We start from the raw sequence: 14,889 nt of genomic DNA, 5'->3' as shown, positions 1-14,889 counted from the left end.
CCAGAAAATGTCATTCCTTCTATTTCATAATATTGAATAAACATTCCAATTACTAACACAATGTTTCAATGTTTACATTTTATGAAAACCAACTGAAGCAATATTTGTTCCCAATGAATGTAAGATGATGAGTTTTAAAGGGCTTCATATCTCTTAAGACATTTGACTTACATTAATGGTCCGGAGATTTAATATATGTGGATATGTAGATTACACACACACACACACACACACACACACACACACACAAGCATATGCATGTATATTTCAACAAGTAGTATAAAAATCTTTAAAAACAAATCATACCAGGCTGGGATGTACCTCAGTGGCAAAGCGCTTGCCTAGCAAGTACAACGTCCTGGGTTCGATCCCCAGTACCAAAAAAGAAAAGACAAAAAAAAAAATCATATCACTGGTAGCTGCAGATCAAACAATTACACATAAAGTATAGGTTTTTAAAAGACTGGAAATGGCTCATCAGAATACTTGATAAAATTCATATTAGAGGCCCATTTCTTCCAATCTTATTACTGATGTGTCATTTCAATGTGTAATTCCCTGAAAACATTTGTCTCTTCTTTTTGGATTTACTTCTAGGAGTCTCTGTGTTTCTTGTTCTTGGTGACTATGTTAAAGGCCAGGACAATGGTTGGGGTGTCTTCTTTGTAGTTATCTGACATGGTAAAGATAATGCCATCATCTACATCATCTCAAAACTCCTGAAAGTCACAGTGGCTGTGATCCTAGGAAACCCAGGTCTATCTAAGTTTACAGGAAAGCCTGGGGAAATCTTCCTTTGAACAAATTCTCTAAAGTTGATAAAGGGCTTGAAGGGAGCAATCACTTCTAGAATATTAAAAAACTCACTACCTAAGGGAAATTCTTGACTCATGTCAATTGTGCCTTCAAATGTCTCCTTTTTTTTTGCATGCCAATTCTCTTCACAGATGTGGAGCTTTTCAACTTCTAGGAGATCTATACTCTTGCTGTGTGATAGTGCTATGAGGGATTGTCTTGGAATAGGGTCAAAATTCTGTTCCATTGAGCACTGCCTCAGCCTCATAGGATGAGGAGAGAGGGAGGAGTTGGGGACGGCAGGAAGAAGGTTCCTTCTAATACAGGCAAGGCCACTCTGAGAAGAAGTCAGAGGATCCCTCTACAAATAAAATGTCCACTAAGGAGCCAAGTAGGAAGGACCTTAGCAGGGCTAAGACTCAGGAATGAAGCAGTGATTCTAGCAGGAGCCAGGGCCCTGAGTCCTGCTCTGGCTCAGCCTCCAGCTTTGGCTCCTGCAGCTGCTCCAGCTCTTTCTCAAGAAGCTCCAGCATAGTCCTGCAGCTGCAAATCTGCTTCCAGCAGTGCCCCAGCTCCCTAGCCCCCAGCCCTTATCTGCTCAGACATCACACCAGACCATGGTCCCCTACAAATCCAACACCCAGGAGGTCATGCCCCTGGAGCCCAGGATTCCCCAGACAAGGCTTCTAGTCCCTGGACCACAGCCCCTGATTCAGCTCCATCTCCACCTGATAAGCAGGTACCTGATGCTCCCCCCTTATAATACAACTCAGTTTTGTCACTTCACTAGCCCATGAGTGGCTGTAACAAAGGATCCCTTATTGAGACAATTCATCTGCAGCCCAGTTATGGCTCCCAAATTTTTGTAGATTTGAGGCTCTCTTCATATGTGTGGCCTGTAATTTTCTGGCTAGAAAGTTCATTCCTTCTCCATTCCTAGAGTGTTTGGCGCTTCCAGGCTTGCCACTGATTACTGGGGATAGTCTGGCAACATAGGGGTTCCCTTGTTTGTCCAAGGCATAGGCTTTCAGGGTAAAGGGATGAAGCTGCTGTTCCTGTTAGGCCTGGCCCTTGACCCTGACTAAGCCCCGTTCTACCCTGAGAGAATACCACACCGTGTTCCTTGCTGTGAATGGGTCTGTTTACCAAAGACTGCCCCCACCACATTTTGCCTGCCATTCATGGTGTTCTTGCAGGTTTGCCTTGGCAATATGTATATTGCTCCCTCCCTCCTTCCCTTTCTCCTCCCTCCCTCCCTCTTTCTCTTTCTCTCTCTTCTCTCTCTCTCCCTCCCTCTCTTTCTCTCTTTTGCCTTTATTGTGTATATCTACTATATCTACTATATAGTGTTGTATATATACTATTATTAATTTTGAGTTTTATAACTGTAGTATTTTAGGTAAGGTTGTGTTTATGCTTTGCCGGGTACAATAAAGATATTGTACTGAATAAACCTAGAATTGGATTGCAAAAAATTAATCTCTTCTGTTACATTTTTTCCTTTATTCAAGCTTTCCCTGAAGGCTTTGTTTTGAAGAATATCCTCCTCATTGAGATGTTCTTTTGTTCCTAGAAGTCTGCCCAAAAGCTTCCTATTCTTTCTGTTTTATCTTCTTGGAAAAGCCCTCCAATTTGGGCACATGTGAAAGAAATTGAATTGTTTTATAAAGTTGCAGAATATCACTGTTCATTAAAATGTCAGCGTCTTCTGTTTCAATTGTCTCCCCATTGAAAATGAGCTCGAATGCTTTCATTGGCACTTCATGTTACTCAAGTCTGCAAGAGTTATGTCAAGCCTGACACTGAGGCCTTATTTGTGTATTATACATGCATCAGAATGCAGAATTAGGGAAAATAAACAGTCAGTTCTGAAAATCCCAGAGAAGTTCTAGATAAAAGTCACTGAGCCGTTGCAAGATGTTTAATAACAGAAGTAGGTAAACATCTGGCTCCTTATAGAGATAACTCATGTATTCTTTTGCCCTGGCTGGATGCAAAACTTAATCCTCACATCTCATTCTCCCAAGTAATCCTTACTACTCAGAGTCAGAATTGAGTTTGGAGATTTTGTTCAAGACTAGTGCTTTATTGGGAGAGCCACGGTTCCACTCCTCAGTTTTTACTAGAGATGACTCATGGATTTTTTGCCCTGGATGGCTGCAAACCTTAATCCTCAAATCTCAATCTCCTATATAGTCCTTACTACTGAGGGTCAGATAGAGTTTGTGCCTGACCGTTTGGTTCAAGACTAGTGTTCGTGCTCTACCACTTGAGTCACAGTTCCACTCCTGGCTTTTTTCCCTGGTTAATTAGTGAGAAGAATGTCATGAACTTTCATGCCTGGGTTGGATTTTACTTCCACCCTAAAATCTCCACTTCCTGAGTAGCTGGTGTGGGCCACCAGTGCCTGGGTCTACCTTGGTCCCTAGCTTCAAGCCTCTGCTCTTCATTCCTTTGATATTATTGGTGTTGTCCTCCTTTTAGATTTCAATTGGGCTTAGTTTCCTGAGTCATTCAGTCTCTGGTCCCAGGAATCTATAGAAATGCTGTTATGACATCTAGGCTAAACATAAGGCAATAAGCCTGGGATAAACAGGATGGTGTCCAAGCCTGCGGCTTCTTGCATCTGTCACAGGGTGAATGATCCCAGGGCTTTCTTTTAATGCCACCCGCCTTCTTGGAGGTCTCCTAGCTTCCTTACCATCTGACTGCAGGCATACCATGTCCTAGGGTGCAGAGTACTAAGGCTTCTCCTTTATTCCACTGCCACCATTGGGACGGTCAGAAGTCACTTGTCTCGTCTGAACTTTCATTTCACAGAAATTGTGGTTTAAACCCAGCATTCTGATTCTTCCTTTTTCTGGATCTTTGCCTATCTAGCAAGTTTGAACTGTCTTCTGGTCTCAGAAAAGCCAGATGTGCATACCAACAATTGTACCAAATCAACACCCAGTGATATGGGGGCTCTCTCTGTTCTGATGTGAAGCTCAGAGGTCTTTACTACCTGCATGCATCTTTCTTCCTAGGAACACAGGGCTATTATTTCCCTGAAGAGCCATGGCCTTAAAAACCTTGATGGAGTCAGGCACCGGTGGCTCTCACCCATAATCTTAGCTACTAAGGAGGCTTAGATGTAATAATCAAGGTTCATATAAGGTTGAACAGGAATGGTAATGGCACTCCTCTTTCAATATCACTGCCTCCGAAGAAGTGACCCACTCTCAAACAAAGAATCAAACCAACTAGAGAGGTTCTCATTGTGTGGGGAGACCAGCCTTTCCATGAGCCTATTCCTGAGGGCTCCCCTTACTCCAGGAGCCTTGGAAGGGGCATTGGCTCCCTCCAGCAGCAGGCCTATTTCCCCTCTAGGAACAGCATTCACCACAGCCTCTAGCCAGCAGCACACTCTTTGTCCATGTTGGGAAAGCTGCTGTCCCCAAGTTTCTGCTGGGGAGATCCTAGGCAGCTTCATGTGCCTGTAGGCACAGACTCCACTAAGCCATCCAGCAAGGCTTCTTCCATCTGTCTATCTACTACCCAGCCAGCAGAGCCTGGTATCTCCTTTTGTTCTGGCCTCCCTGCTCTGCAGTGTTAGGGAATCCTCAGAGCCCACTATGATGTCTTCACACTCCAGTTTCACCATTTCATTGCCAGCCATGAGCAGGTTCCTTCATTGTGGTCCTTGGCAGTTTGACCCACACAAGCATGGGATATTTCTGGACAGCAATCAAGTCTAGCTTTTCATTTGGAAGCCGGCAGACTACAAATATAGGCTCATAACCTGCCTCCCTACCAACCAGGACAGCCTGGCCCTCCAAGCTCGATTTCCCACCATGTGCTCAGGAGTCTCTTGGGCTTAGCTTCTGCTTCCTCCATGTGCCCATGTCTTCTGGAAAAAGCCTGAAGTTGCCATTGCACCTCCTTTGCCCCAGAAATCAGGTCACAGTGAAGCTCTGTGTCCCCAGCCTTGCTTCTAGCGCAACGACTATCAAGGCACCACTCCCACACTCCTCTGCAGTCCTCTGACTTGAGTCCAAAAAGAGCTGTGCTTGGGCAGCCCACAGTCAGCAGTCAGCATTCCTGGCATAGGGGTATCTGCTAAGACCACTCCCATGCAGGCTGACTTTGGAGAATCTCCTCTTCCAGTTTCAGGACTGGTAGCCATTGAAGCTGAACATGGCACGGAAAAGATCACAGCACACAGTAGAAGAACCTGACAAGCAATGGCCCTGTGCTTAGAGACCTGACAGAGGTAGTAAATCAGAGAGAGTGATGTGGGGGGGCTAGATTGTATATGCTTCAATATCCTTGCCAAGAAATGCTTATTTTCACCAAGCTATAAAGAGGAAACTTCTACCTCTATCTCTGACAAAGTAGCTGGTACCAATCTAGACTTCCAAAAACAATCACAAAATGGAAGCTATGTAAAAATAAATATATGTATGTAAATGTAAATATTTATATATTTAATATAAATATCTAGAGATATATGTATATATTAGTATATTCACATATACAATGTGAATATGTATATAATGTTTGTATGTATAATATATATATATATATATATATATATATATATATATATAATGTACAAGAGAGAAAAAATACATTGTATTTGAATGAATACTGACCAAAATCTTCCCAAGTTTGATTGAAAGTATGAACCCTTATATGCAGGAATCTAGCAGCTCAACAAAAGTCAATTAGGATAATCCCACAGGTCCACACTAAGACACATTCTAATTAAACACTCAAAGACAACAAACCTCCCAAAGCACAGAGACACAACTCCTCACACACAAGTGATCTTCAATGATACCATGAGCAATTTCTCATTAGAAAAAGAATAAGTATTAGACAGCAAGGGAAACAAATACAAAGTGATAAAAGAAAAAGACATTGCTAAAACCAAGTTTTCTAAAACAAAAAAAAAAATCTTCAAAAAGTGACAGATGAGCTAAATACTGATGGCTCAGGCCTATAATCCTAACTACTCAGGAAGCTGAATTGTGAGAATTGGCTCAAAGCCAGCCTGGACATTGTCCCTACAGGAGCAAATTGTAAGACACAACTGTCCTTAAGAAGGATGGAGGACTTTGTGCCCTGTCATTCGTGGGACAAGACATAGGATAAGGTGGCCATCAAGAATAGAGGCTAGGGCTGGGAAGTTGGCTCAGTGGTAGAGTGCTTACCTCGCATGCATGAGGCCCTGGGTTCAATTCCTCAGCACCACATAGGCAGAAAAAAGCCAGAAGTGGCGCTGTGGCTCAAGTGATAGAACGTTAGCCTTGAGCTAAAGACCTGAGGGACAGGGCCCAGGCCCTGAATTCAGACCCCACGACCGGACCCCCCCCCCCAAAAAAAAAAAGAATGGAGGCTATTGGCTGGTGTTTCCACAAAAGCAATTTATAAGATGCAGGAGTCCTCTAGAAGGTCAGAGGACATTGGCTACTCTCCTAGTGGTTTCAGAAATGGCATGATAATGACAATAGAAAACTCAAGGCCACCTGGATTACTTAGCAACAGTCTTTGAGGCCTAAGAGCTAGAGTGCCAATAGTGGAGGCTGCAATAGGTCCACTTTTTCACTGACCTCACTTGCCCTGAATCTACTTTGTCCATTTCCCCCATGATGTCATTTTCCCTGTTGTGATTACTCCATTATGAGAGGTCATGCAGAGTATATAGGAAGGCACTGTGCCCCATGGTTTGTCAGTTTACAGTGCTGGGAGCTCTTGCTTAGTGAGCTGCTGGACTAAATCAAAGCTAGATTGATTTTTTTTTTTTTTTTGGTTGGGAGGATTTGTTGGTTAGATTTTGGTATTTCTTTTTGACTTTTCCTGGGTTTTCCATTATTTTATTTAGTTAATTTTAGGGAGACTCCTGCCATCATAGCAGGAGGATGGCAGAATACAAAGAATCATCCTCAAGCTCCTTGAAGGAGGAGATTATCAAACATTACCAGATGAAAGAACTCCTCGACCATGGTACCTGAGTGAAACTGGCTCATCACCACTTCACAGACACTGAGATGGCAGTTAAAATATTTCAGAAGGGAAAGATCTCCAGTCATCAGATAGAGAATGAGGTGGACATTTTTAAGGCTGGATGGCACATCAGGTTTTACCAGGTGATGGAGAAGGAAGAGTATGTGTATCTCATCACAGAACTGGCCACTAAGGGCCACCTTCTGAAGTCGATCTGAAAATCCCATCACCTATATGAGTTGAAGCCAGAAGGTTCTTCAAATTGTATGTGCTATACACCACCTGCACCAGAACACAATCACACACTTCCTTAAGCCCAACAGCATCCTTTTGGACAGCAAAGGCAATATCAAAGTTAGTGATTTGGTCTGAGCATTTGGTTTACTCCACTGCAGTTGCTGAGGAATTTATTTAGTGCTGTGCTGTTCCATCCCCTCCTGAAATGATCCTGCAAGAAAGAAATGATGGCTGAACACTGGTGTCTCATGCCTGTAATCCTAGTTACTAAGGAGGCTGAGATTTGAGGATTATGGTTCAAAGCCAGCCTGGTCAGGAACGTCTGTAATACTCATTTCCAATTAACCACAAGAAAACCAGAAGTGGCACAGTAGCACAATTGGTGGAGTGCTGGCCTTGAGCTGAAGAGCTCAGGGACAGTGCCCAGGCCCAGAGTTCAAGCCACACAACTGGAAAAATAAAAAGTTATGATGCCTGAAATGTGGAAATCTGGAGCTTAGGTGGCTTTTTATATTTTATTAGAACAGGAAGATTTCCCTTTGATGGGAGAAAGTGACCCAGGTAGAGTCACTAGTTCTGAAGGCCAAGTATGCTGGTCGATATAACATGAATGTTAGATAAAATGTAATATGCCAACTGGTAATTGAGGACCTGAAGGAGAGACAAATACTGAACAAATAATGGAACACCCATGGCTCAAACAAGTTGCACAATATTCCCTGTATCCTGATGAGCCACAGCCCAACAAGCTGGAACCCATCATTCTTAATGTGAGACATGTTGTACCACCTGTGTGAGATACAGGGATATATACAGGACAGAACATTCAATGCAGCCATGGGTACATACCTCTTAATGAAGTAAACTTAGCTTGTCCAAATGAAAAGAGTACCTTGAACTGTGCCACCGAGCCCAATTCCTGCACACCTTTCCAACTTACCTCTCCTTAAAGGAAGAAGAGTCAGTTTATCCTCCTGGTTTAACAAGTACACATTGTCATCTGAATTTCAATTGCTTTATGATGGCAAGCTGTCACCTCTGAATAGAGGCCTAAGTGCTATTCTGCCTACCATTCCCTTCTATTTCCTGTAGAAGAACCTCAATTCCAGCACACTGCTAGGCCAGGATTCTATTGTTTCCCTTGGCTGCTCTTTCTTCCTAAGCAGCAGTGAGATTTCTCTCTAGGTAACCACACAAGATGAGACCATAAACTCTGTTGAGTAAGAAGCAGGGCTGGAGAAGAGTGGCTAGCAGGATATTCCCAATCCCCTGGGTAGTGTCATAATTATACCAAAGTATAATTTAAGGAGGAGATGGGGCAGGATTAGGGTGGCTAGCAAGAGAGCTACTACTCTTCTCAGAATATGCTGTGTTATGCAGGCACAGGAGAAGAGCAATTCTCAATAATAGGATGGAGATAACTATAAGACATCAGAAATAATAGAAGGACCTGTTATTGTGATGTGAAAGACTGAAAGGAGTATACTCACAAACAAATTATATTAGAGGTCCATGCATGTAGATCTGAATGGTGTGTGCTGAGCAATGCACTCAGTACAGCACAAAATGGAGCTGTGTCAACTGCCACAGGTTTATCCAGGAGGTATTCCAGCCAAAGGGCATCTAGTATTTCACCAATTAAACTAAAATTTTCAGTTATTAAAGCATTTAATTTTTGGTGTACCACACCAGAGCCTTGCATATGGAAGACAAATTCATTAATACTTGAACTGCACCCTAGTTTTTAGAAATATAGTTTGATTTATTTTATTCTAATATTTAATTTTCTTTAAGATATAGTGTCATTATGTAGCCAAAGCTATTTCCTAATCTCCCAAGTGTTAAGATTACATGTGTACACCACTATGTGAGCCATTATACTTTCCTCTGCTCTTTTCCTTAAGTTCTAACATTTTAAAATACTTTTCCCTTGGAAGTACTATGGTTTTTATTCAGAGCCTGGTCCTTGGCAGACAAGTGCTCTACCACTTGAGCCATGCCTCCAACACTGTATTTTAGTGTATTTTTCCTCTTTATTTACTTCATCTAATCAGAAGCTGTGATTCTTGTGTATTTGCCTGTTGGGCAGCTGGCATGTGCCTTGGATGGTTCTAAACCTTATTTTATTATTTTGCTTCCATATTAATTTTTTGTAAATATATTTTTCTTGTTATTGTAAATACGGTGTACAGAATGGATACAGCTACGTAAGTCATGTAAAGACTTAAAACCTTATCTTAAAAAAGGATATATATATATATATATGTATATATATATATATATATACAGTAATATTATCTGTAAGAGAAAAAAGTTAATATCAGAATAAAAGCATCTGTGGGCTGGGGTGGTGGTACAGAGTACTCTGACTTTACCTCTAGCCAGAGCTACATACAGGCATGTATGAGTTAAATAAAAATGAATAAAAAGTGAAAAATATCCATTACAGCACAGTAATGGAAGATTTAGTACATACTTATAGATATCTTGACCATTCATACATTTCTGGTGTTGATGGAAAGTTTTATAACTGTTATGATAGAATCTGCCACATTCTTCTACCATAATATAGTATTAACATAAGACCCAGTAATCTCATTACTTCTTACATACCCACAAGAATTGAAAACCAAAACTGACACACCTGTAGGCCAGTGATAACATCAGCAATGTCACAAAGGTCAAGAGTTGGAAAGAAACTGAGTGTTCATCAGATGAATAGGTTTGCAAAATATCAGGTAGGTATAAAATTGATTATGGCTCAACCACAAAAAGCTGCAACTCCTAAATCCTCTATCATGGATAGACACAAAAAGAAAATAGTATATTATTTATGTGAAATATACTGAATAAACCATTTAATGAAAGATAAAGGTAGATTAAAAGTTTCTGGGGCAGGTAATTGGGTTGATTTCGCAATGATTGTGTGGATTCAGCATTGAATCAACATCAGCATTGAAAAGGGAGTTGGAAAATAGAGGTAATGGCTGCAAAGCAGTGGGAATATAATTAATCACTAAATGATATACCTGCCTAGCAAGCATGAGGCCCCAAGTTCAACCCCAGCACATCCAAAAAATGGGAAGTATTGCATCTGTCACCCATCTTGAGTGGTAGCTGCTTTCTTACTCTTTTGATTGTATTCCTCAGAGTAAATGGAAAATGCTGGGTGATTTTAGGCTGCATCAGGCTATCCGTGTTCATGTTTTTACTTCTAATATATTATTTGAATATCTGCTGTTGAGTGAAGGAAATCTTGTACATTATCATGAGAGCAATGCCTGCAGTTCTAAATCAGGATGCTAAAGCAGGAAAATACCTACACAGTCAAGGCTGCATGGGAATGACAGGTCTCAATCCCCATGCTGGCTATTGAAACCAGAGTAGCAAATATTTGCAAGCAATTACAAGAGGGAGATAGTACTCTACCACTTGAACCACAGCACCACTTCCAGTTTTCTGGTGGTTAATTGGAAATAAGAGGCTCAAGGACTTTCCTGCCCGGCTGGCTTTGACCTGCGATCTTCAGATCCTGAGTAGCTAGGATTACAAGTGTGGGCCAACATGCCCAGTCATACTTACAGATTTTTAGTCATTTCTTTTGCCTAAGCATCTCTTTCTGTTGCCAACCTGGCAATCTCATTATTACAACCATCCTTATGGGGCAAATAAGGAAATAGGAGCTAAAGATTACTGATTATGACATGGGGGAACTGAAGACACAGTCTGTGAATCAGCAATGTGTTAAAGCATATTAAACACTGGCCACACACTGATTGTTCATGCTTGCCATTCAATAGTCTTAGGGGGATGAGACCTGAGGATTTTGAAGTCAGCCTAGGCATAAAAACCTGTGAGAAGCTCATGTTTAATCAGTTTTTTAAGCCAGAAACGGAAGTGTGGCTCAAGTTGTTGAATATCATACTTGAGGAGACCTAATAAAAACACTAAGCCCTAGTACCAGTGCTCGTGTGCACACACACACACACACACACAAGCACACACACTCCTAATCAATCAATAAAATCCATTTAAAACGTACTGATTCATAAAACGGCACCTCTAGACTGGTGGATCTACTTTTCACAACCCTTGGCTCAAGGCTTTGTCCTCATCAGTTGAGGTCTCATCATCAAAGGCATCACTATTAAAGGTCCCAAAAAAGGTAAGGACATCTCATAGGAAAAGTTTTTATATCCCCACAAAAGAGGTTGAAAGCCTATACCTGCTACCTCTCCTCTGTTCGACTTTTCCAGTAACTAATAACAAGTTGGAAAACTGGAGACAGTCAGTTAAAACAAATGAATGGATGGATGAATGAATGAATGAATAAATAAATAAATAAATAGGATGTTGAGGGCTTATGCTTGTAATCCTAGCTATTCAGGATACTGAGATCTGGGAAAATCCATGAGCTTGGATCTCCTCCTCCTCCTCCTCCTCCTCCTCCTCCTCCTCCTCCTCCTCCTCCTCCTCCTCCTCCTCCTCCTCCTCCTCCTCCTCCTCCTCCTCCTCCTCCTCCCCCCCTCCCCCTCCCCCTCCCCCTCCCCCTCCCCCTCCCCCTCCCCCTCCCCCTCCTCCTCCTCCTCCTCCTCCTCCTCCTCCTCCTCCGTTCTGGCCTGAGCACTGTCTCTAAGCTCCTTTTGTTCAAGGATAACACTATCCTGCTTGAAACACAGTGCCACTTCTGGCTCTTCCTGTGATTAATAGGAGATTAGTATCTCACGAACTTTCATGCCCTGGCTGGATTTGAACCACAATCCTCAGAATTCCACCTCCTGAGTACCTAGGATTATAAGGGTGAACGACCAGCACTGAATGCCTGTGAGACTCTTATCTCCAATTACCTAACAAGAAAGCTGGGAGTGGAGCTGTGGCTCTAGTGCTATAGTGCTAGCCTTGAGCAAAAAACACTTAGGAACAATGCCCAGACCCTGAGTTCAAGGCCAAAGACCACACAAGGATTAATAAAAAGGAAGGTAGCAAGGGGACCTTGGGTGGAGAGATTCACCATTATCAGATACATGTCAGGTGTGAATGGTCCACATTGTAGGCTAAGAGAAGACAGAGCACCTACCCAAGGCACAACTGATCATCTGTTTGGGGAAGCCAAGTAAGAAGTAAATAAACCAATATGAAGCAACATAGCAAGATAAACAGTGCAGGTGAGAGTGCTTGAAAGGGTTATTGTAAGTTGAGTGCTTTTGGCTCACACCTGTAATCCTAACTACTCAGGAAGCTAAGACCTGAGGACTGTGGCTTGAAGTCATCCTGGACAAAAATGTCTGTAAAATTCTTATTTCCTATTGACTAGCAATAAGTCATATTGGAAACTGTGGCTCAAGTTGTAGAATACTATCTTTGAGATTAAAAAAAAAGCTAAGCAACATTCCCCAAATCCTCAGTCTAAAACCGTTCAAACCCCAGAATCAATCCACAAAAAATGGATCTCTGTGAAGAGGTCCATTGAAGCCAAGACCTGTAGGATGACATGGAGCCAGCTTTGGGGCAATATAGTAAAGCATATGACAGAGGCAATAGCTAGGGTGAAACTTTCAGGGCTGGAGTGAACTCAGGACCAGGATGAAGTGTTGTATGTCTGGTTCTGAGTGAGAAAGAGGAGAGGTACATCTGAAAGATGGAGGCTGCTGGGCATTAGTCGATCATGCCTGTAATACTATCTACTCAGAATGCTGAGGATTGAGGATTATGGTTCAAAGTCAGACTGAGCAGGAAAGTCACATGAGAGTCTTATCTCAATAAACTAATCAGAAAAAGCTGGAAGTAATACTGTGGTACAAGTGGTAGAGCACTAGCCCTGGGCTCAGGCCCTGAGATCAAGCCCCCATCCTCAGACTTAAGCTTCCTCAATAGCTAGGATTACATGTGTAAACCACCACGATCAGGCAACCCTTTATTATATATTATTTAGTTTAATGACCATTACTGTGCTTATAGGAAGGCTCACTCTGAGAGCATCATATTCTGGTTCACTTTTAGTCAATGAATTCCCCCCTGGAATTAGTCTTGTCTGTGGGAGGAAGATAAAGTCTCTGAAGCCCCTTCGCTTGCTGGGTGCATCCTATATTGCAAAAGTGATGAAAGAAGTCCGAGGTTAAAGCTGGGTTCATAGGGCAGAGTCTGTATTGTGGGAAGTCTGGGCTGGTGTGCAGCTTTGATCAACAAGTGTCTCTGGTTATGAAGAAAAAAAACCACACCTCAAATTCAATTTCCTTAAGAATCCTCTTTGGAACTAGAAGAGGAGAGGGGAAGGGAAGAGACATTCTAATTTTTTCCTTCCTGTTATGACCTTGATTGTTATTCTTTGCTCGAGAAGTCATTACTGAATGTGCCTAGCTTGGGAAGGTCCTCAGTTTACCTTCCCATGGTTTATAAGATTTATTGCGATCTATTGAAAGTCAGCCCTTGACACAAGGGTTTGTCTTTTCGACCGCCCCCCCCCCCCCGTCCCGGTGGGGTGGGGTGGGGTTCGGGGGCGGTCACCTTCCCGTCCATCCCGTCTCGGGTGGGGGGGGGGCCGCTCCTCCTTCCGCACGCTCTTGCTCGACTCTCCCGTCCGCGCGCGCGCGGCCGGCGGGCCTCTCGCCCGCGCGTCCCCGCCGGCCCGAGGCTGGGGTCGTGTGTGTGCGGGGCTCGGCCGGCGTTGGCGTCGGCGTCGGGGAGGGGGTGGGTGCGGCTCCCGGTTTCGCCCTCCACGTCCCCCCCCCCCCCTCGCCGCCCGGGTGTGGCGGTTCCCGGTCCGCGTCCCCGGCGCCGTGGAGAGGGGCGGTCCCGTCCACCCGTCCGCTTTTTCTCCACCCCCCCCTCCTCTCCACGCGCCGGCCCACACCCGTCCGCGGCGGAGAGGGTGGCCGCCCGAGCGCCCCCTGCTCTGTCTTTCCCTCCGAGACGAGTCGGGTTGACCAGTTGCCACGCGGGGACTTGACCCATTTCCCTCCGCACTTCGGCACCGCGGTCAACCAGTTGTCCCTTCCGTTTCGGACTTAGTCTCTGGGGGCTCCGGCCCCGGGCGCCCGCGGCCTCCTTCCCTCCAGCCACGCCCTGGCGGTACGGAGGTCGACCAGTTGTCTTTCCTCTGTCGTACCGGTGACGACGGGAAGGAGGGCGGGGTTTCGACAGCCGACGTGTTGGGGGCGGGGAAGGGGAGGGGGGAGGAGTCGTTCGTTCCATAGATCCGCCTCTCCACCCCGCCCTCCCCCCCCCCCCCCCCCCCCCCTCCCCGCCTTCGGGCTTGCTCCTAATCTCTCCTTCCCTGCCCTGCCCTCATGTATGAAGGTAGACGATTGGTATGGAGTTCTTCTTGTCACCAAACACAGGTGAGGGCTAGTGACTTTTTACCCTTCCATGTAGGGACTCTTCCCTTAGGACCCTTGATTTTGATCATTGAATAAGAATTTCTGGAGGAGTCACTCTGGTGGAGTTTTATGGAGTAAGCAATCAGGCAACCAGGCAACCAGACAACCATACAACCCAACCACAAAAAAAAAAAAAAAAGCAGACACAGACAGACAGACAGACAGACAGAGAGACCCACACAGCTCCTGACTTCATGGGTGTTTTCAGGGTTAAAGTGGGGGGTCGGGGGGAATGTGGCAACTGAATTATGCACAGATAGTTGTTTTATCTTTGCTCCAATCTCAACTCTAGATGTTTGGGGTATTTCTTTACAGATAAGATAAACAGATCATTAACGCTTGTTTTCTTTCTTTCTTTCTTTCTTTCTTTCTTTCTTTCTTTCTTTCTTTCTTTCTTTCTTTCTTTCTTTGTGTTCCCCCCCCTCTCCTTTTTCTCTTTTTTATGGGGGGGGGGAGAGGTGGGCAATCCTGGGACTCGAAGTCAAGGCACTGT

The 14,889-nt window shown here is 43.9% G+C and overlaps 1 pseudogene; it reads right to left on the bottom strand.

Annotated features, from left to right (window-relative positions):
* Nucleotides 1-593: 593 nt before the first annotated feature.
* On the bottom strand, nucleotides 594-2,765 carry LOC122128100 (annotated as a pseudogene).
* Between the last annotated feature and the right edge of the window lie 12,124 nt (nucleotides 2,766-14,889).

The sequence above is a fragment of the Dipodomys spectabilis genome, unplaced genomic scaffold, assembly GCF_019054845.1.
Source record: "Dipodomys spectabilis isolate Male_0828 unplaced genomic scaffold, ASM1905484v1 ptg000323l, whole genome shotgun sequence".
Classification (NCBI taxonomy): Eukaryota; Metazoa; Chordata; class Mammalia; order Rodentia; family Heteromyidae; genus Dipodomys; species Dipodomys spectabilis.
The sequence above is the reverse complement of the archived record's forward strand: the minus strand, read 5'-3'. Positions and strand labels throughout refer to the sequence as shown.